General features: G+C 44.0%; 1 protein-coding gene across 2 annotated transcripts in view; it reads right to left on the bottom strand.

The window, feature by feature from the left end:
* Window positions 1-24,437, bottom strand: part of LOC139240721 (zinc finger SWIM domain-containing protein 6) — a 244,922-nt gene that overhangs the window by 100,171 nt on the left and 120,314 nt on the right. The window lies entirely within an intron of this gene.

Here is a 24,437-nt window from a genome sequence, read left to right as displayed (position 1 = left end):
TCACATGGGGCAAATGGATTTAGCTGGTGGATCACATGCTTCCCACAAACCCAACACTTCCAAATAGCAATGTTTCCAACATTGTGAGTTGCTTTATAGCAATCTGATTAGTCCGAAAGAATCACAAAGTGCTACTTGTGTGAAAATTAAAGCCATTTTGATGATTATTTCTTCAACTAAACATAACGTATACCCCTTTCAGTTCTTAAATCATGCCATTATTTTAAAAACATAGAAATCCTGCTCAGTAGTTTGATTGTGTTACTTAGCAATTCTGTAAATCCAGCTAATTTCATTTCAAAACAAAGCCCATCCATTTAGTACAGGAATTTTTATTTTAAATACAGTAAGTTTTTTTTTAAAATCCAAGAGGCGAATTCTTAACCACATTTTGTTTTAATATGAAGGAATCATTTATTGATTGTAAAAAGAAACAGGGCCATAACTTGCAGCCCCTACAGGCACATACGAAGTGCACACGCACCCGTAGGGGCCACACAAGTTCCAGGTTCAGGCATGCGCTGCAATCCGGAACTTGCGATCTGTCAAGAATTCTCTTGACTGATCACACGCATCCCTGGGAAAAGGGCCTCTGCGGGAGGAGAGTTGGGCTTTTTTCCCAGCGAATGCCCGTGAAATTCTTATGTCTGATAAAAAAGAGTTAGAGTTAAAAAAAATCATTTATACATTAATACCCCTGTGCAATAAGGCAAGTTTTTTTTTTAGGTCCATATAAAACATGTAAATTTATTTTAAATTATTAATTAGATGCCATTTTAAATATGTAGGGCTAGAAATTCCATTTTTGGTCATTGCGGTATTTTTCCACCAAAAATACCGCTATGACTCCGCTATGATTCTGAGGCCTAACATTCGGGATAAAATGTGGCCAGCGGTAAAAATTGGCATTGCTCGAGGATTCGTGGCGCAGACCATGAATTTTCTGCAACTTTTCTCTGAGGTCAATACTACTGCGAGTTGGGCCTAGGGAAGGGGGAAAAACACCCCCAAAAAATTTCCAAAAACAATTTTAGAAAAAAAGTCACTAAAAAAAATTACAAGACACTTAACTATCGAATCGCTGCAAAAGAATTAATAAAAACTTTAACTTACCTTTTTTGCAGGTCTTCATACCTAGGGCAGCAACGCAGATTTTTCCCGGGCATTTTTTTCATCCCATCTATGGGTGCGCTGCCAAATTTTAGGCAAATGCACTTTTTAAAGAGTCTTGCATGCCGGCGGTCCGCTCCCCAGCAGTATTTAAAAACTGCCGGCGCAAGACTTCTACGAATTTCCTGGTTTGCCGCTTTTTACCAAAAACGCCGAAATATTGCCGAAAAACCAGGTGCAAGGTTGGGTCATTTCCAGCCCATAATTAAAAAAAAAAAGTTACTTGATGTCTAGATGCATTTTTTGAGCGATTCCTATTCATGCTTATGGGGATTCTGTACATACGGAATCCCCATAAGCATGAATAAAGATTCCCTGCTTTGATTGGTAGGGCCAGCCCACGTAATCCCAGGGGCGCTTGCAAACTGCATGCGTCTCTGGGGTATGTGGGCCTCTACGCAGGCCTAAGCGTAGAAGCCAAGGACGCAAGTCTCTGTGGATCCTGAGGCTGAAGGCAAGTTTGTAGATTTTTTGCTAATCAGAGGCATTTGCCAGTGGGAAGCCTCTGACCGCAAATTCAGCCCCTCAATATTCTATACAAACATACTTTTTCCCCCACAGAGGACATCCCAATATTGCATTAACCATTTTAGCAGGCTGAACCCTTTTCCAATACATTTCAAGTGTTTTCATTTGAATTTAACATTGTAATTCCTATTTTTTTGAAAATCAAAATGTTGTTGCCCTTTTAACAACAGCTATCCTGCTCAGTCTTTTGATTGTGTATGAGTAAGGTTTTAAAACAGAATTAAAAAAAAATAAAACAGTTCATTACATATGTATGATTTTTTTTTTAAATACAAATTTCATCATCCACAGTGTGCTATGGGGTATTAAATACATTGAATTAAATCGCGATGTAAAAAATAACAAAGATATTATTTATCACATCGGCAGGCGCCAGGTTATATTTGAGAGCAGAGTGACACACATACAAAACAGTGAACCCACAGATAAAACAACAATTATACAAGATGGGACAGAAATGGAGTTAAAGACTGTCAGCAAAATGCAGACTTCCTATTGAGGTGCAAGATATTTCTACATTCTTCTTCTTCTTCTTCTTCACAATATGCCAATCTTTGAGGATATCCTGTTTCATCCCTTACAGCAACAATCCCTGTAAAACTAAAGATCCATATGGCAGAATGCTCCAAAGCAGGTGTTTCATTTTTCTCCAATGAGCAATGTCATAGGAGACAAACTCAATCAATTTTTTTTTTAAACTCGAGTTTTCTTTGCAATAGTTTTGCCAGAGAAAAAACAGCCTAAACAAATACATGTACTGGTAAATTAACACTCCAAATATCCATTCACTGCCATACCCTTAAGTAATTCAACACAATCACTTAATGAGCCTGAACAGAAAGTTTAGATTTCAGTGGTAGAACTAGTATCCTCATGCGAGGCATCCCCATTGAGCCACCAGCTAATATGCAACTGAAGGTTTGGTATGTGATCAGACAACATCTGTACCTATTGGTAGTGTTGCCTCTGGACAAAAGATCGCACATCTTCTATTTTGTATTACTGAAACCCTAGTGACAACACTGATTTACCTTTATATCCTTTATTCAAGCCCTGAATAAGTGCAATTGTTAGACAGATACCATTCTGTTCAGTCACTACTCTGCTTGACCATGGAATCATGAAAACTGATTGATTGCTGGTAGGTTTAAACTTTAATTTCATGAGTAATCAAAGCAGTACTTATTTTCTGCAGGTCTCAACATATGTTGCTGTGATAGGGTAGATATAAAGATGTTTCCACTTGTGGTGGAGACCAAGACTAGAAGTCATAAATATAAGATAGACGCCAATAAAGAATTCAGGAGAAATTTCTTTACCCAAGAGTGGTTAGTTACCACACAGTGGTTGAGGCGAATAGCATAGATGTATTTAAGGAAAAGCTAGATAAACACGAGGGAGAAAGGAACAACAAGTTATGCTGATAGGATTAGATGAAGTAGGGTGGGAGGAAGCTCATGTGAAACATCAACACTGGCATAGACCAGTTGGACTGAATAGCCTGTTTCTGTGTTGTAAATTCTATGTAAAGGAACAATCCAACTATACTCATGTAAGACACATCCTTTGAAAAGCAACATTTTCAATTCTGAAGAACGTTGGCACATTTAGCTAGATTTATGACCATTCCAGACCATTATTTTTTTTTAATGAATATTTGTGTCTCAACATAAAGGATGTCAGTATTGAAGGAGCTGGAAAGTAATCTGATTTTTGCACCAACTATCAGCATCAAGGTCCTGATCCCCAGATCAAGCACCATGTGAATTAAGGACAGGACATGGGTGAGATTCCCTCTTTACTCCAACAATCTGGTTTAATCCCCAACTTCAACCTAGCACTCTGAGCTATTGACGATCCCATTCCTCACATCAGCCTTACCCATGACCTGCAGGAGAAAGTGACTTTCTCTGCCAAATCATCAGCTTTGGATTCACACCTGCCAGGAATTCCATTCAGAATACATTCACTAGTTTCATGGGGTCCTATGAGATACACATGGGGAGGAAAGAATCAAAGTCCAGGTCTCAGGTGAATAGTTTAGGCACATTCAAGGCCAACTTTTTACATCAAAGATAAAACAGAACTTTTATATATTTTTCACCCCTAGGAGCAGCTTAAGTCAAGTAGTACATTAGTCTACTCAGTCATGCATCATGCTAGTATAGATTCATACCTGTGATACCAATAGTGACATCCTGACTTTTTTTTCCAGGAGAGGAGGGGAAGAGAAGCAAAGCAGATGCCACCCTTATATGTACCACTCATGTATGCCACACAGTCATGTGTCTTAGTTGCTTGCAGAAGAACTAGTGCAAAATATGTGGAGAGGGATGGAAGATGTTGGCATGGGAATGAGAGAAAAAATATCGTCTATGGTTGATAAGTCCCTAATTAAACCATTGATGCAATCTTGCAAGACTCAATCTTTAAAACAAATTGCTCTTTAGTGGTGACAAATACTACATTCAAGAAAGTGCTTCATCACTAACCAGAATAGAATACAATGAATTGCTTAACAAACCATGTTCACTTTCAGAGCCGAGGGACCTCTGATTAATAACTAAATTCTGTCTATTACAGCATGTACTAGATATTAAACCTCACAAATGCAACAGGCAAAAGCTGAATCATCATAGCCAGTTCCTCGGAATCAAGAAAGACTTACTTCCACTCTAAAAATGAGTTCTAAGGTGACTGAACACGAAAATTACACTCACCGTCACAGGTGGGACAGTCATTGCGGAAAGGGTGGGTGGGATTGGTTTGCTGCACGCTCTTTCCGCTGCCTGCGCTTGGTTCTGCATGCTCTTGGCGATGAGATTCGAGGTGCTCAGCGCCCTCCCGGATGCACTTCCTCCACTTAGAGTGGTCTTTCGCCAGGGACTCCCAGGTGTCGGTGGGGATGTTGCATTTTATCGAGGCGGCTTTGAGGGTGTCCTAGAAACATTTCCTCTGCCCTCCTTGGGCCCATTTGCCGTGAAGGAATTCCGAATAGAGCGCTTGTTTTGGGAGCCTTGTGTCAGGCATGCGAATAATATGGCCTGTGCTTCAATGCTGGGGATGTTGGCCTGGTCAAGGATGCTAACGTTAGTGCGCCTGTCCTCCCAGGGGATTTGCAGGATCTTGCAGAGACATCGTTGGTGGTATTTCTCCAGTGATTTGAGGTGTCTACTGTGTATGGCCCATGTCTCAGCCATATCACTACAGCCCTGTAGACCATGAGCTTGGTAGCAGATTTGAGGGCCTGATCTTTGAACACTTTTTTCCTCAGGCAGCCGAAGGCTGCACTGGCACACTGGAGGCGGTGTTGAATCTCGTCGTCAATGCCTGCCCTTGTTGATAAGAGGCTCCCGAGGTATGGGAAATGGTCCACGTTGTCCAGGGCCGTGCCATGGATCTTGATGACTGGGGGGCAGTGCTGTGTGGCAAGGACAAGCTGGTGGATCTTTGTCTTACGAATGTTTAGTGTAAAGCCCATGCTTTCGTATGCCTCAGTGACGATGTTGACGGTGACTTGAAGTTCAGCCCCTGAATGTGCACAGACGCAAGCGTCGTCCTAGTACTGTAGCTTGACGACAGAGGTTGGGACGGTCTTGGATCTGGCCTGGAGATGACGAAGGTTGAACAGGTTCCCACTGGCTCTGTAGTTTAGTTCCACTCCAGCGGGGCGCTTGTTGAATGTGAGATGGAGGAAGATTGAGAAGAGGGTTAGCGCGATGACGCAGCCCTGTTTGACCCCGGTCCGGACGTGGATTGGGTCTGTAATGGATCTGCTGGTAAGGATCACGGCCTGCATATCGTCGTGAAGCAGGCGGAGGATGGTGATGAACTTTTGGGGGCATCTGAAACAGAGGAGGACACTACATAGACCCTCGCGGTTGACAGTGTCAAAAGCCTTTGTACGGTCAAAGGCGGCCATGTACAAGGGTTGGTGATGTTCCCTGCAGTTGCCCCGCTGTAAAAATCATGTCCGTTGTACCCCGTAGAGGATGGAATCTGCACTGACTCTGGGAGGAGCTCCTTAGCCACAGGGAGAAGACGGTTGAGGAGGATTCTAGCGACTACTTTCCCAGTGGTTGATAACAGGGAGATTCCTCTGTAGTTGTCGCAGTCAGACGTCCCCTTTTTTAAAGATGGTCACGATTACTGCATCCCGGCATGCTCTCCTCCTTCCAGATGAGAAAGATGAGGTCATGCATTCGTGCCAATAGTGCCTCTCCACCATACTTTAGTGCCTCAGCGGGGATTCCATCAGCTCCCGTAACCTTGTTGTTCTTAATCTGACGGAAGGGCTTTTTGTACCTCATGCAGGGCTGGGGTTCTGCTGAGGTGGTGGCGGGTAGAATGCTGCGGGATGGAGTAGAGGGCACTTGAGTCAAAGGTAGAGTCTCGGTTGAGGAGATCTTTGAAGTGCTCCTTCCAGCAGGTCCTGACTACCTGTGTGTCCTTGATGAGTGCCTCCCTGTTCTTGGCCAGCAGTGGGGTGGGGCCTTGGGTGTTTGAGCCGTAGGTGGCCTTGATTGCGGTGAAGAATCCTCGCACATCATGGCTGTTGGCCAGCAGCTGAATCTCCTGTGTTTTCTCTATATCTCGGGTTTTTTGTTGGACCTCGGCCTTAAGCCGTCTGTAACGTTGCCTTGCTGCTCCAGAGTTGAGTTGTTGTTTAAGGCTCAGAAATGCCCTGCGCTTGCAATCTAATAGCTCTTGGATCTCCTGGTCATTCTCATCAAACCAGTCCTGGTGTTTCCTAGTTGAGTGACCGAGTGTCTCTTCGCAGGCACTGAGTTACGGAGGCCTGGAGGGCAGATCAAGCGCTGTGGGTATTCTGCATCTTGGGGTCATCAAGGCACGCCAGGTTAGCAGTGACGCACTGACTGTATAGGGCTCTCTTAGCTGGGTCTTTGAGTGCCCTGGCATTGACTTTTTTTCAGCACTGTTTCTGCTACTGTCGCTGCTTTGGGGCTATGTTGATGATGGAACGGATTAGGCGGTGGTCCATCCAGCAGTCGTCAGCTCCTGTCATAGCACGGATGATGCGCACATCCTTGTGATCCCTGGTTCGGACGATGATGAGCAGGTGCCAGTGTTTGGAGTGAGGGTGTTGCCACGATGCCTTGTACTTGTCCCTCTGGCGGAACAAAGTGTTGGTGATGACAAGGCCATGTTCTTGACATTTTGTCAGGAGCGGGATACCGCTGGAATTGGTTTTCCCTACCCCCTCTCTGCCGATCACACCTCCCCTCCTCACAAATGCAACAGGAAAAAGCTGAATCACCACTCAGTGAAAAAACACAGCAACTCATTCACTGACAAATTCATTTGATGGAGATTATCATTGATGGGAGCATTAAAACACCACTTTGATCCGTTTCACTCTTTTTGCTAAAGGATGTATGTGGCAGACCCGACCGATTGGATGATGGACCATCACAGGAACAACTTCCAGGTGGAAAGCTTCAATTATTAATCAGGATCTACTCTGCATTCAAATTGCTACTTTAAACTAGTTATTTTTATTTATATATTAAAAAAAGGTGGGGGGGGGTGGAGAAAGTAGAGGGGAGAAAACACAGTCATGTCGAGTTTAATCTCAATATCTTTGATACACTCCATGCTCACACGAATGTAGGCGAGATCAATCTGAACAGCATCAGACACACATGTACATTATTGAACACAAAAAACTTGCATTTACACAGCACCTTTCATGTCCTCGGGACATCCCAACCTTACTTTACAGCTAATGAATTATTCCTGAAGTGTAGTCACTGTAGTTTTTAGGAAAATATGGCAGCCAATTTGTGCACATTGACATCCCACAATCAGCAACATGAAGAATGCACAACTGATCTGTTTTTAGTTAAGTGGTGAATATTGGCCAGGGCATGCTAAAAATGACAAACCTCTTCCAAGTATTTTTTGTTAATTTATATTAATTCTACAGACATAACAGGCAGTTATTGGGCCATTGCTTAGTACTGTAGTAATAAATCAACATTATTGTCATAAAATAAAGTTTTAACCTGTAATTAGATTAATATTGGAGCTCTCCCAAGAAATGTAATCCTACCTTGGAGTTTTCTATCTCCATCCATTTCATTGGGACCAATTAGCATTAATTTATCCAAATGAAAGCACATAAGGTCATTTATTACCAAAATTAATTGTGTTATCCTTTCAGCATTACATCGAATCCGAAGGAAAAAAAAGTAACAAAGAGCAAATAGATGGCATGACAAGCTCCTAATGATAATTAGAAACATTAACTTACGACAATCACAACTCATGTCGGGCAAAAATAATTCACTTTCCTACTCATATAGTATCACCAATGCTGACTGTGTCTCTTCTAAGCAAGTTTCAACAGGGGGCTGGAAGTATTATTCTGTCATGAGATCCAAGCAGTAAATACAGGTATAAAATGCACATCATATCGTACACTATAATCTGAGACTCCACAAATAACCAGTCCAAATCCACACTCTTCAGTAGTAACGTCATTTCATTTTAGAAGAATGTTTGTACATAGTCAAAATCTTTATTAGAAAATATAGATTGCTATAGACTGAGGCAGGGTGGGAAGAAGTCCGCTCCCCACTGCCCCACCTATATCCAGCTCTTACTTTTCAAAGTAAAATCGCAAAATTTGCAGATGACACCAAATTGGAGGGGTGTAATTAATACAGAGGGAGGACAGAGACAAAATACAGGAAGACATTAATAAACTTTCAGAAAGGGTATGTAATTGCCAAATGAGCTTAGGTATAGATAAGTGTGAGGTGATGCATTTTGGTCAGAAGAATAAGGAGGTCCTTTACTTCTTGCAAAATAAGTGTCTAAATGGGGTAGAGGAACAGAAAGACAGATCTGGAGGTACAGATACACAAATTAAAAGCAATGATGCAGGTTAATAAGGCCATTTAAAAAAGCACCGGGATTCAGTTCGAGAGATATAGAATTGAAAAAGCAGAGAAGTTATGTTAAATTTGTATAAAACCTTGGTTAGACCACACTAAGTACAGGTGCAGCATCCATTCCGGAATCTGCGTTTTTCTGGACTTTGGACCCCCCCGCCCCCCTCCCTCCCAGAGGAGAGGTCGCCAGGGGGGCAGGGCCCCCCGGAGAGGAGCAGTTTTGGCAACCACCCCCCAGCCCGACCTGAGGAGGGGGGCCGTTCGGGCCCCAAGGTAAGGGCAGTGGCGGTGAGGTAAGGGCAGCGGTGGCGAGCGTAGGTCTGCAAGGGGTGGTGAGGTGAGGGTCGAGGTCAGGCAGCGGCGGGACCCAGAGGTCGGCGGGCCCAGATTCCGGACAACCCTGGCACCGTTTGATCTGGATTCCAGAACTCTGGATTTTGGATGCTGCACCTGTACAGAGAAGAGTTCTCATCTCCATATTATAAAAAGGATATAGGGCTAGATTTTCATTATTTTTGCATGCATACCGCCCACTTTAACAATGAAATGAGGCACAATGCCCATATATCGCCCATTTAGGCACAAAATGGAAACTGATGCCCATTTCTCGGTCACTTATCGGCAAGCGTCACTTTCAGCATGGGCATAACACCAAGAAAAAATAATACCGTTCGCCCACTTTTTTGGGGCGGAATCATCAGAATGGGCGAACCCAATGCCCATAATATCGCCCAGCGTTACTTTCGGCACGTAATTACTGCCAAGATTTAATAATACTGTTTTTTGTTGTAAAGTTCACATTTGCCGAAACTAACGCCCGGTATAGCACCTATCCTTACTTTTGCCATCTCACACATATCTTGCCAAAAAAAAAAGTGAAAAAGTTGAACTAACCGGAACTACTCACAGCGGTATGGACGCCATGTTCTAAATCGCAGATCGCATCATTTAAAAGGCTGCTCTGCTTCAACTTCGGGCAGTTTGGATGTACTCTGGAGGTGTTTTGAGGTGATGTGAACAGCTGAACAAACATCTTATTATACTGCGGAAGATTGGAATTTACTAGGTATCTTAGTGGGGACATTAATTCTTTGTGAACAATCGATGTAAAACAGACAGCTATTGGAATGGGGCCTGTCAGTTCTCACCCTCTCTTGATGACCAGGCGCATGCTGCAGACTAGAGATGACAGAAGGTACATTCGACAGCATCGTGTGCCCAACATAAGACGTGCCAGACTGCTGAAGAGTTACACCCCCCTGAAAGTACAGGGAGAAGCAGTCTTACCTCAACTTGTGCGACACCACCTGCCTTCGGAGACTGCGCTTCCACAAAGAGGTTATCAGTGAGATATAGCCAGCTCATCAGGGGAGATCTGCGGCCTGCCAGCACCATCAGGACGGCACTGTCCGTCTATGCGTCGGGTTCCTTTCAGGCCTCAGCTGGCGACATTTGTGATATATCTCAGCATGCCACACATTGCTGCATTAGACAGATCACTGAAGCCCTGTACGTACGCAGGATGGACCTTATCAGCTTCCCTATGACCAGGGAGGCTCAGACTGAGAGGGCTTTAGGATTCTACCGAATTGTTAACTTCCCCAAGGTGCAGGGAGCAATAGACTGTACGCACATGGCGATGCGGGCACCTTTTCAGGATGCGGAGGTTTTCAGGAACCGCTAGGGATTCCATTCCCCGAATGTCCAACTCGTTTTCGACCACGAGCAAATTATAATGGCAGTAAATGCTAAATTTCCGGGCAGCATCCATGATGCTCATATCCTGCGTGAGAGTACTGTATCTGACTTGTTTACCAATCAGCCACAAGGTCAATGCTGGATGCTTGGTGACAAAGGATATGGCCTCGCCACCTGACTGATGACCCCACCTGCGTGACACCCACACCGAAGCCGAGAAGCGATACGACGAGAGCCAGAGAGCCAGACAGCCAGAGAGCCACTTGCAATATCGTCGAGAAAACCATTGGAGTGCTTACGCAGCGTTTTAGGTGCCTGGACCACTCAGGAGGCGAGCTGCAATACCACCCTGAGCAGGTAGCTCAATTCGTGGTGGTGTGCTGCATGTTGCACAACTTGGCTATCAGGAGGGGACAAGAATTACCAGAAGGGTCTGACGGTCCAACTCAGGAGAGAGAAGAGGAGGAGGACAAAGAGGTGGACGCTGACCTCTGGCTACAAAATCAGGCTGACACTGAAGCCATTCCCCCACCCCCCACTATACCATAGGAAAGGGCCCATGGTGGCATCATAGCTGCAAGACTCTTACGACAGGAGCTCATAAATGAACGCTTTGCTTGAAAGAACGTTGTTGTTATTTACAAAAGGTGCAACACTGCTGGGTGTGCAGGTCATACATCAATGGTGTGCATCAGCTTGGTGACAGTTAAAGTTTAAGTTGATCCAAGTTAAGTGTAATTATCCCCTTTCATGTTAAGGAATCATCAGTGTGTAACGGTGCAGCTATCTGAGACAATGCGCAACAAGGTTAAATTAAATAAAACACATTTCATCCAACCCCGACCCTCCTACTAAAATAGCAGTTGCCTAAAAATATGCTCCAGACAACACCTGTGGCCATGCACCTCACTTTCACTTTCCTTCCCCCCACCCCATCCCCACCCAGCTTCTCCTCCCCACCTCTACTCCTTCCCCTCCTGACTCCAAGCCACCTGGCTGAGGAGCTCCTCAGGCGATGCTTCATTGAGGGGTGGGGGGAATGACAGCAGATCCGCTGGTTGGACAGATACGGGAGAGGACGGTCACGAGGTGAGAACGTGCTCTGAGCCAGAAGAAAGATGTTCCTCCTGGCTCTCATGTGTCGTAGGCAATGGGGGTGTGGCATCGCGCTCCGGGACCACTGGGAGCCCTCTGCCACCAGTGTTCCTAGCTAACAGCTCCAGGGTCTCCTTCATCCCTTCCATGTTATTTATTACTTGTTAGATAAAATCTCGGTGCCAACTATGTTCTTGGTGCTTAGTGCTTAGTAGGTTTTTTGCTGCTGGCAAATCTCCCTCGTGCCTCCCACAACAGCCAAACAAGCACACATCACACCCATACACACTTTCAGTCCCTCTCTGCTCTCTCTCTCTCTCTCTGTCTCTGTCTCCTCTTCTGTGCATGTAATTATGACCCCTGAATCGCAGGAAACGTGCATTGCCATGCCGTTGCTAAGGATGGCGACACTTTACAGCAGAAGGTCAGAGATTTAACGCCAACGCCCATTTCAGATTGCTTGTGGTAATGCCCAATTTTTAAAATGGAGACTAGGGGCTTTGAAAATGGGTGACAAGCCGGCGATCTGAAAACCCATTTTTACCACCCATGCTGGAAAGAACGCCCATTTTTGGACGATCTGCACAAAAATGCAAAATCTAGCCCATAGAGGCACTGGAGAAAGTGCAAAAAGGATTTACTAGAATGAACTGAGAGGTTATACGCATCAAGAAAAATTTAACGGGCTTTGGCTCTTTTCTCTAGAAAAAAAAAAGACTGAGGGGTGAAAAGAAGTCTGATAGGGTAGACGTAGAGAAGATGTTTCCACTCGCGGGCGAGACTAAACTAGGAGCTACAAATATAAGATAGTCTCTAATAAATCAGAGAGGGAATTCAGGAGAAACTTTACTCGGAGTGGTTAGAATGTGGATCTCAGTATCACATGGAGTAGTTGAGGGGAATAGCATAAATGCATTAAAGGGGAAGCGCGATAAACATGAGGGAGAAAGGAATAGAAGGACATGTTGATGGGGCTAGGTGAAGTAGGGAGGGTGAAGGCTCGCGTGGAGCATAAATACCGGCATGGACATGTTGGACCAAATGGCCCGATTCTGTGTTGTAAATACTATGTAATACCATGTAAAGAAGCATTGTGCTTCTGTAAAAATATTGGGCAGAAAATTAACACAATTTTAAATCTATTTTTTCTACCTTGTCTCCCCATTGCATAGCGTTCCCTGGCCGCCCAGCAAATTGTTCACAATCCGCTTCCAATAACATGCGAGCCAGACATTGGAAGGTGTGCGAGTGTTACTCAGGGCAATTTACCGTCACATTTTCATCAAAGGAAATATCTCTAAGCCTCCACTTAAGCGATTAATCCTAGCACTCCACAGCACAGCACAGCACAACACGTTGGGAGCACCAATGAGCAGCCTACAGTTTGTTTTTATATTTTGAACTACACTAGAAACAGCTGGAGGGAAAAAACTTCAGTCTTGGTAACAGCCACTTCAAAATAACTGTCTAATCCTACCAGCCACTTTTTTTCCAGTTGAAAAAGCTGTGTCTTTGCCATAGCCCATAGGACACCAAGGTTAAAAAGAGGAGAGGAGGGAAGACCAAGGGCCAAAATTTGGTGAAGGCCCCCGCCTGCCCACAGGATCGCCGATGGCCGCCAAGGTACCAGACGGTACTCTGGGCAGGGTTGATCAAAAAGGTCCTTCAAAGGACGGCAGGCAGCAAATGAGGGACTTGCGCTGCCAATCTGGGTGGCAGCCGGCAGGAGCTCCCAATCTCAGCGGCAAAGGCGCTTGCCGCCCAAGTGCTACCGAGGATGGAGTCAGGCCCACGGAGGGTCGAAGACCTGCAAAGAGAAAGCATTAAAAAAAAACATCGGAACACCTTCAGGGGACCCCATAAAGGCAAGTCCCTGTAAAGAAAAAAAAATTTAAAATGTCTTCACTTTTTTTTCAGCTCTTCATACCTACCATCGGGGACAGACCAGCCTCCTTGCAGCAGTCCACCCCCGTTCTGGCGCCGACTCCCACCCGCAGCAATCTGGCATCTCGACGGGCAGGAGTCCACTTACGCCACTCGGCTGTCCGCTGACGTCAGCGGCTGGTTCCCGGCGGCTTTCCCCTCCTGCCCGCTCCAGACCAGATCGAGACTGGCACTGGGCGGAACCAGAGGAGGAATGTCGGCGGCAGTCGGCAGCGAGTGCATCAATTTCAGGCCCCAGATTAAATCAATGTGGCAACTCGCTGGTACTATACTTGCTTACCCTGACAGCTAAATGTCTTGCTGTTCTGTTATAACAAACCACTCCAGTTTTCACACTGCACACACAATTCAGATTTATAGGATTTACACTTTGCTGAGACCGGAGAAACACTTATGATTAGTTCAGTTTAAAATACCCCATTAAAAGAAATTCACAATTTCATTCACCCAAAGGCAGTATGTGCTAACTGTGGTGGCTACCTCTAGATCTCCGTCAAGTGACATGAGAATAGGTCACCAGTACTCTGGTGGCCAGCCAGGCGTTTACCTGGGGACTGAATCCACAAATGCTGGAAGGTCCAGTATTAACTGCTCTTAAAAAAAACCTTGGTGTTAGACAAACAGTTAACAGAATTTACAGTCAAAAGGGTTTGCATTTTACTCTCACCACTCACAGGCATGAAAAAAAAGCTCTCCAATGTTGCCACTGCGCTTCTTTAGTGTACTGATGATACAGTATAAAGGTAAATTCACCACGACAATGCTCCCAGCAGGAAGCTATGCTCAAAGCAGGTTAGTGTTAGCTCTGCTGTGTTGTAGCCCTAACACAGTTTCCCTTCAAGCACAGCTTCCAACTGGGTGCTGGGACTGATGAATTTACCCTTGCAAGACAAAAAAAAAATCAACTTAAAACAAATTAATTCCTGAAATGATTCTGAATGCTCAAAATATGGCCATTTAAAAAACAAACAAGGTTATTTTGAGAGTTCAGCAAGAATCCAGGCCAGCCCTGCAGCATTACTACTGGCAATTTGTGAGTGCATATGCATCAGAGTGCGAGAGCATGGAGATTAGGTATTAGTCTCAAATGCCATTTTAAGAAAAATCCTAGGCTCTATTCCTTCTGAGGTACAATTTGATTTGCAACTTCTGCGGAACAGTAACTCCTTGTGGTTAAATTGTAAAAGCATTCTTATTCCCAAAATATGTGTGTTTAAAATGTATAAAATGTAGTCTTGGAGATTGGATTTTTGAGAGATTGGAAGAGATAATGAAAATACAATTTGAGTGCGCTCAGCTAAAGCAGCCAGCAGTAGCCAAATATGGGACCAGATTGTGAAAGCAGAATTGATCCAAAAGGCTCACCTTCCTTCTGAAGGACATTACGCTGGATTTTAGTGGCGACGGCCCAATTAAAAATCATTGGCCCTGTTCACCTCAAAGAAAAATGCCCTCAAACATTAAGGGACAGCTGCTGCTACAATATATTTTTTTAAGCTGATGCCTCATACAAGTAGTGTCTTGTGCAACGACAGAGGATTAATTAGCAATCTGGTCGTGCGGGGCCCCTTGGGGAAGAGTGACCATAATATGGTAGAATTCTTCATTAAGATGGAGAGTGACAGTTAATTCAGATCCTGAACTTAAAGAAAGGAAACTTCGACGGTATGAGACGTGAATTGGCTAGGATAGACTGGCGAATGATACTTAAAGGGTTGACGGTGAATAGGCAATGGCAGACAGTTAAAGATCACATGGATGAACTTCAACAATTGTACATCCCTGTGTGGTGCAAGAATAAAAAAGGAAAGGTGGCTCAACCGTGGCTAACAAGGGAAATTAGGGAAAGTGTTAAATCCAAGGAAGAGGCATATAAATTGGCCAGAAAAAGCAGCAAACCTGAGGACTGGGAGAAATTTAGAATTCAGCAGAGGAGGACTAAGGGTTTAATTAGGAGGGGAAAATAGAGTACGATAGTAAGCTTGCAGGGAACATAAAAACTGACTGCAAAAGCTTCTATAGATATGTGAAGAGAAAAAGATTAGTCAAGACAAATGCAGGTCCCTTGCAGTCAGAATCAGGGGAATTCATAATGGGGAGCAAGGAAATGGCAGACCAATTGAACAAATACTTTGGTCATGTCTTAATTAAGGAAGACACGAATAACCTCCCGAAAATTCTAGGCAAGAGGTCTAGCAAGAAGGGGGAACTGAGGGAAATCCTTATTAGTCAGGAAATGGTGTTAGGGAAATTGAAGGGACTGAAGGCTGATAAATCCCCAGGACCTGATAGTCTGCATCCCAGAGTACTTAAGGAAGTGGCCCTAGAAACAAGATGTATTGGTGGTCATTTTCCAACATTCCATGGACTCTGGTTCAGTTCCTATAGATTGGAGGGTAGCTGATGTAACCCCACTTTTTAAAAAAGGAGGGAAGAGAGAAAACAGGGAACTATAGACCGGTTAGCCTGACATCAGTAGTGGGAAAAATGCTGGAATCAATTATTAAAGATGTAATAGCAGCGCATTTGGAAAGCAGTGACAACATCGGTCCAAGTCAGCATGGATTTATGAAACGGAAATCAAGCTTGACAAATCTTCGAGATTTTTGAGGATGCAACTAGTATAGTGGATAAGGGAGAACCAGTGGATGTGGTGTATTTGGACTTTCAAAAGGCTTTTGTCAAGGTCCCACGCAAGAGATTAGTGTGCAAAATTAAGGCACAAGGTATTGGGGGTAATGTATTGACGTGGAGAGAGAACTGGTTGGCAGACAGGAAGCAAAGAGTGGGAATAAACGGGTTCTTTTCAGAATGGCAGGCAGTGACTCGTGGGGTGCCACAGGGTTCAGTGCTGGGACCCCAGCTATTTACAATATACATTAATGATTTAGACGAAGGAACTGAATATAATATCTCCAAGTTTGCAGATGACACTAAGCTGGGTGGCAGTGCGAGCTGCGAGGAGGATGCTAGGAGGCTGCAGGGGGACTTGGACAGGTTAGGTGAATGGGCAAATGCATGGCATGGCATGAAATATAATGTGGATAAGTGTGAGGTTATCCACTTTGGTGGCAAAAACAGGAAGACAGAATATTATCTGAATGGTGACAGATTAGTAAAAGGGGAGGTACAACGGGACGTGGATGTCATGGTATATCAGTCATTGAAGATAGGCATGCAGGTACAGCAGGCAGTAAAGAAAACAAATGGCATTCTGGCCTTCATAGCGAGGGGATTTGAGTATAGGAGCAGGGAGGTCTTACTGCAGTTGTACAGGGCCTTGGTGAGACCACACCTTGAGTATTGTGTGCAGTTTTGGGTCTCCTAATCTGAGGAAGGACATTCCTGCTATTGAGGAGTGCAGCAAAGGTTCACCAGACTGATTCCCCGGGATGGCAGGACTGACATAGGAAGAAAGACTGGATCGACTAGGCTTATATTCACTGGAATTTAGATGAATGAGAGGAGATCTCAGAGAAACATAAAATTCTGACGGGATTGGACAGGTTAGATGCAGGAAGAATGTTCTCGATGTTGGGTAAGTCCAGGATCAGGGATCACAGTCGAAGGATAAGGGGTAAGCCATTTAGAATGAGGACCGAGATGAGGAGAAACTTTTTCACTCAGAGAATTGTGAACCTTTGGAATTCTCTACCACTGAAAGTTGTTGAGGCCAGTTCGTTAGATATATTCAAAAGGGAGTTAGGTGTGGCCCTTACGGCTAAAGGGATCAAGGGGTATGGAGAGAAAGCAGGAATGGGGTACTGAAGTTGCATGGTCAGCCATGATCATATTGAATGGTAGTGCAGGCTCGAAGGGCCGAATGGCCTACTCCTGCACCTATTTTCTGTATTTCTATGTACCTTTATAGATTCTTGCTTATTTACTTCTCATGTTTGCTTCAATTATCTATCTATAACTGAAGAATCTAGCCATTTCTGCAAAATAGTTTTAGTATGGAAAGGACTTACCATTTTTTTTTCTCTGTCCCAAACCATGGGACGGAGAGTAGAGCAATATACAGCTCTTTAAAAAAATGTTGATGTCAGTGCGGTATGCCGGGCGGTTGCAGGGCAGAAGTGCCCTTGGATCAAGTCGGCTGCCGCTCCAAGTCATCAGTGTCGCGCAAATCAAGTCAGCGCGATTTGACGCGCTGCACTGCCACGTCACAACATCCCTTCCAGTCAGTTAAAGGGGAGGGCCACTGCGAGCTCTGCAGCCACTTTAGTGGCACCCACTGAGCCACCAGGGAGGGTTTCGGCCAGGCCAGCGGCCCGGTATCCAAGAGGAGGTGCCAGGCTGCCTGTTGGCGGCCCGGCCAAGCCTGTGGCCGCTATGGTCGGGCCGACTTCGGAATCGGCTGACAAGTGAAATAAAATGGCGGCCGCGGCAATACACCCCCCCCCCCTTTAAGGGCGGACATGCCGCCCAGCCACAAGAAGCTTCCCGCTGTCAGGTGCACTGAGCAGCGGCCGATCCACTCCCATGAGGCAATTTCCCGCTGGGCAAGAAGACAGCTGGTTCAGTCCCATACACGGTTCCAAAAATAGAGAGCAAATTAGAAAATGTAGGCCCTTCTGTGCCAACCAAACGGCGAGTGGTTTCTGCACCGTTGCCGCCTCTGAGGTGATAATGGCTCTTTTCAAAAAAAGGGAGCAATATCGGCCCCTATATTTCTGCACCATCCGTAATGTTCTGTTTCTGTAATTCTGCGATTGACCATACTGGCTCCTATTTAAATGCGGTCAACATTTGTCAAACACTGCAAGAATGCACGGTCATTTATATTTACGGGGCTTTGTGCTCAAGTTACAAACAATGATGTTAGGATTGTAAAAAAAAAAGCGCTTCCTTGCTAATGTTATATTGCTGAAAACATCCATTTTTGAGGCACTAAAAAAACATTACCATAGGAAAGTTAACAGGATGTACTGAATTTTGTTCCCACCTAGACATTCTAAATACAAATACAGCAGTACATTAAAACTGCAGAAAGATAACACTCCTATCGATTGGGCTTCTAGCCGGTGACACTGGACTCGCAATAGACTACAGCACTTCAATCTCAAACACAGGCATTCAAGGCCTCTTTGCCTTCGTTATGCAACATACCTAATTCAAGAAAGGACTTGCATTTATAATAGCATCTTCTACAGCCTCAAATTGTTTCACAGCCAATGAGGTACCTTTGAAGTATAGTCACGTAGGGAAACACAGCAGCCAATTTGCACACAAGGTCCCAAATAATGACTAGATAACCTGTTTAGATGGTCTTGTTTGAGAGATGAATTTTAGCCAGGACAGCAGGAGAACTCCCCTGCTCAGAGTAGCACCATGGAATGAGGGGACACAGGACATCGGCTTAACAGCTCATCTGAAATAAGTCCCTTCCAACACTGCAGCACTCCCTCATTACTATACTGAAGTGTCAGCATAAATTATGTGCTCAAATCTCTGGAATGGGGCTTTAAGTCCATGACCTTCTGAGTCAGAAGTGACAGTGCCATCACTGAGCCAAGTAAGATCAATTGATCATACACAGCAAAAGAACATTTGGGAGGAGTTGGAAATGAGTGGTAAGGAACAAGAACTAACTAGTACTATGCTACTGGAGGCAAATCTACTGGTTGATCAAGAATCTGTATGAATGGTAGCCACAGAGAAATTAGTGGGACAGAGCATTGTGTCCTCACGGCTGAAAGAGGAAGGAAGGGTGGTGGCACGAGCTACTAAAAAAGATACTGAAGCACTCAGCCAATTAAACTTTCAAAATCCAAAATAATTCTACTTTTCCTCTTGCATGTAGTTCAGTTTCGCAGTTCCCTGCTGTCATTTTTCTTCTTCTCAAGCAAAGGCATACCTACAAGAACAATAATCTTGCATTTACATCAACTAAAACTCAACTAGGCTGATGTGCTGTACAGGTACAACGTCCAAAATTTGGAATCCTCGGGACCGAGTCCCTGACGGTTTTTTTTCAGGATTTCAGACTAGAAAATCAATAGTCTGAAATCCAGAATCCTCAGGACCGAATCCGTGCCGGATTTTGAGTTTTGCCGGATTTCGGACCTCGCCACGGACAGAATTTGTGCCGGATTTCGGACCTCGCCACGGCACGAATTGTGCCAGGGTTTGCCGGATTTCAGACCTCACCGCAGACAGAATCCGTGCTGGATTTCGGACCTCGCCACGGCTTGCCGGATTTCGGACCCAGCAGCCCGCCGATCCTCGCCGAAATGTCCAGTTTTCGGAGTTCCGGATTCGAGACGTTGCATCTGTACCAGTTTGCTGTACCAAGACCACTGCTCATCTCTATTAAGGAAAACTGTTGAAAGCAACACCGAGGGTCATCTGTATTCAACCAAAAGCTGCATGCTAGAAGTTCATTAAAATCATTGTAAATGTGTCTTAAAATAAATATTTTTAAATGTCAACTGTTACAATCTAGGACTATCTCCTGTGATATTGCTGACAGACCAAAACTAAAATGTTCTTTCTCTTCCTTTATCAGTTCGCTTCAATTTGCATCTCATTTTATTAAAAATTGAACTTCCCATACATGGAGCTTATTTTTTCCTCCTCCGAATGCATTTGAGGTATGCGGAGCCTGGTTTCACTCAGTTTAGCATATTATATAAATCTTGAATTTGTACAAATCATTGATTTCGCCTCAGTTAAGAGTGCAGTCCTTTGCACCCCATTACAGGAAGAATATTAGAGCTATTAGAACACCAAGAATAAGAAGTTACAGATATATTAAAAAAAGATTGAAAAATTGGGGCTTTTTCACTAGACCAGATAGAATTAAGGGGGAGGTGCTAAGAAGAGGTTTTCAAAATCATGAATGCTTTTAAGAGGGTAAAGAATTAAAGATTGTTTCCACTAACTGGGGAAGCAGTCACTGAAAAGGCTATTAAGTTAAACAAAATCAGATGACAACTCCATGCCCATGTCGGAACCAGCAGGTTGTTACTAAACTCTTTCCATAAAAAGGCACAATAGGGTTCATGAGCAACATAAGTATGTTTAGTCTCTAAGCTACTCCCATACAGGAAAAGCCCATTTCTTCTGGACGAAGCAAACAGAAGGCCCGACTGGAAGCAAGAGGTTGATGATTATCGGATGGGACCAGTGCAGGTGTAGGGGAGGCTGCAGTCTGGGAGACCCAGGAACATTACCTGCACTCAAGCAACAGCATCGTTTAAAAATAGAGTAGGAGGTCAGCAGCAGCAGCCTGTGGTAATCACACAACTAGAAATATCGCTGGCCAAACAAATAGGAATAGAGCCATGCATTAATTCTCAAGGACCAATCAAATCTCCAGAAAGCAACAACTGAATGAGTTTATTTCCTTATCCAAGCCCAATTTTTTTTTAAAAGGATCGATGATGCAAAAATAAGCACGTGTTTCTTTTTAAAAGTGGCAATCAGGCAATAGACGACCTTTTTTTAAAAAGTGACTACATATGCAGATCTTTCATCAGATACAGACCTCTCAGCACTTAATACAGGAAGTAAAGACTAATGTGCCTGAAATACAATGTGCACAATTGACAATAGTTCACAATTCTGTGTCTCATACAACTATGAAACTATGGATAGTATCTTACATAGACCTGTACGTTAATTTAGTTTTCCTCACCAAGCCCACACCCTCAGATACTGCAAGTGTACTTAACAGGAAAATGTTCAGATAGGGCATTTACAGATTCAAGCCACAATAAAATAAATTTAAGGTACTGTCAGAGCAATTTTAATGGTGGAAAGCAGGAAAAAAAGGTCAAATATTTACACTCATCATTTTGCCATTTCTCAATAAGCTGCCTACTGTATAGTCATTCAGAATGGCAAACAAGCTGATTATTCAGCAGGTGGATAATCACTAAAAACACCATAAATATGTTACTATGCCCACATCCACTAGGGTGGCACAGACGGGCAGGAGGCAAAGTTAGTCCAAATAAGATTAAAACTCAGGTATTCGATTTGACAGTTCAATGCAGCACCACCGGTAGCGATTGGGCTCACCTGATGGAAGGGATTGTGATCAGAAAAAATATCACTCGCACTCATTTTGAATTTCATCAGATAATGCCCAGATTTGAAATGAAGCACGACTTTGTTATACAATCAAACTATATACACTGGCCATATGGTCCCCTCGTAACTAATTACAAATCTCTGCCAACCTGCAATGCTAAACATCTTTTAACACCTTTCTGTGAACATATTGCACACATTTCAAGTGTCAGTTTATCACAGGAACTCTCAAAAATGGAAGACTTGATCATTAAAACCTCAAAGTCTGTTACCAGCAGCAGTGAAGAAAATTCCCCCTTTCCTGCCTCTTCCCACCCCAAACCTAGTATTCGCCCTACCAGGGCCACCATTTGGCCAAGGGATAAAAAAAACGACTTGCTCCAAAGGCTCTCCCAATGCTGTGCTTGAATCTTTCACAAACAAATGACAACAGTCCAGAGGGGAAGAACTTCATCCAATTTATCCTTCGCTCTTTAGAAAATCAGCTAACTCCACTGGAAAGCTTTACCCAGATATTAGGAGCTTGTGAATTAGAATTTCATAGATAGGGCTTTGTTTCCAAGCAAGCCGAGAAATATTTCTACCAACCAGTCGGAATACACGTGATTTAAAAAATGACCAGCAGGGCCCACAGATTCTAAGATTCCAGTTATAGTATCCCAGTCAATATTTATAGTTAGATATTGAAATCAATGTCAAGTTTATTTTTATGCATCTGTTTTCAAAGGGTATGCTCTCTCCCTCCTTTGTGCTCTATCTCGAGACAGAGCAAGATCCAAGCAGTTTCAATGCATTTCTGTACCAATGCTACGTTACAGCAATGAGAGCTCTTGGGTTGATAAACAGCTGCACTGAGCTCCTGAAGTGAGCCACTTTGTAGTGGGGAGGTACCAACTTGAGACCAGGTACTTCCCCAATGAAACTGGAGATAATCATCAGGTTGCTCTGAACACATTTCCCAACAGCCACCTCATGACTAGATTGGCAAAAGCTAGAAGAAAACGACAGAAGGACCAGGAAAATGATGCAGGAATTTCATACATTCACAAAGCCACATTGGTCAATTAATGAAAACATTGCCAACGTTATAAAAGCCCAAACTGTTTAATCATAATTCAACAACAACTTGTATTTATATAGCACCTTTAATGTAATGAAATGTCCCAAGGCGCTTCACATGAGTATTATGCGATAATAATTTGACACCGAGCTGCATTAGTAGAAATTAGCACAGGTTACCAAAAGCTTAGTCAAAGAGGTATGTTTTAAGGAGTGTCTTGAAGGAGGAAAGAGAGGGAGAGAGGCAGAGAGGCTTAGGCAGGGAGTTCCAGCGCTTCGGGCCCAGGCAACAGAAGGCACAGTCACCAATGGTTGAGCGATTATAATCGGGAATGCTCAGGAGGGCAGAATTAGAGGAGCGCAGACATCTCGGGGGGCTGTGAGGCTGGAGGAGATTACAGAGATAGGGAGGGGTGAGGCCATGGAGAGATTTGAAAATAAGGATGAGAATTTTGAAATCGAGGTGTTGCTTAACCGGGAGCCAATGTAGCTCAGCGAGCACAGGGGTGATGGGTGAGCGGGACTTGGTGCGAGTTAGGTCACAGGCAGCCGAGTTTTGGATCACCTCTAATTTACATAGGGTAGAATGTGGGTGGCCAACCAGGAGTGCTTTGGAAGTGTCAAGTCTAGAGGTAAACAAAGACATGGATGAGGGCTTCATCAGCGGATGAGCTGAGGCAAGGGCGGAGACGGGCGATGTTACGGAGGTGGAAATAGGTGGCCTTAGTTATGCTGCGGATAGGTCGGCGAAAGCTCATTTCAGGGTCAAATATGACACCAAGGTTGCGAACAGTCTGGTTCAGCCTCAGACAGGAGTTGGGGAGAGGGATGGAGTCAGTGGCTTGGGAATGGAGTTTGTGGCAGGGACTGAAAACAATGGCTTCCTGCTCAAAAGGGAACAACAATTCTGATGAGAGGTGGAACCACCTCATGACTACAGCGCATATTGAAAGCATCCTATTTGCTTATAATTGGACCTCTCTCAAATATTCACAGGCTTCAGACTTGAAGAAGCCATAAAATGAAGTTACCTTTTGGACCTTTAACAGAAGTTCAATTCCCAAGTGTCTTTATCATTTTCCAAAAACAGACAGAAATTAATTTCCAAAACAGATAGTTTGCTGGTTCGCGATTTATATAAAAAAGGCCATGTTGATGGATCACTAACCAACTTATTCCAATTCCAGGACCAAGCACAATAGATAGTATACCACTCTAAAACAACACATAACATACACCCATCTTCAACTTATTGATTAGGGGAGGCCTAGTACATTGTGTGAATTTGGAGGTTGCAAGTTACAGATCTAAGGATATTCAAATGTGTGTCCATCAGTTAGGCACAAAAAGTAACTCTGTACACCAGGCACACAGATAGATCACAAGAACTTTCTGTTGATGCTCGTGGTGGTGGAGAGTGGGTGGGGGATGAAAGAGATGAGAATCCAGGCATATTCCAGCTTGCTCTGCTACAGTATATACCCCTAGCTTATTGCCTGGTTGTTATAGAGATTATTTATTTTACAAAGCAATTTAAAGCACAGCAAATAACCTTCAAAACTTGCACATACAAAAATGTGTACACGGGTATATTGAAGTTTCACACCCAGCAATTCTGCTAGTACAGTTGGAGATGATCAATGCAGAAGAACCATTTTGTTGGACTGTATCGGGGCAGTGCTTCAGCTGCTCAGCCTGCTGGTACTGGGTTTTGCTATTGCTTTCTACTCGCAGCAATAAGTGTCAGTTGTTTACATTTGCAGACACTGACTTCTGAGATCTGTCTGCAGCAAGCATACAACTTGCATTTCTATAGCACCATAACGTAGTAAAATTTCCCAAGGTGCTTCACAGGGGCATTATCAAACATAGAAAATAGGTGCAGGAGTAGGCCATTTGGCCCTTCGAGCCTGCACCACCATTCAATAAGATCATGGCTGATCATTCACCTCAGTACTCCTTTCCTGCTTTCTCTCCATACCCCTT

Source organism: Pristiophorus japonicus, chromosome 2 (genome assembly GCF_044704955.1).
Source record: "Pristiophorus japonicus isolate sPriJap1 chromosome 2, sPriJap1.hap1, whole genome shotgun sequence".
NCBI lineage: Eukaryota > Metazoa > Chordata > Chondrichthyes > Pristiophoridae > Pristiophorus > Pristiophorus japonicus.
This window is presented reverse-complemented; position numbering and strand designations above follow the sequence as displayed.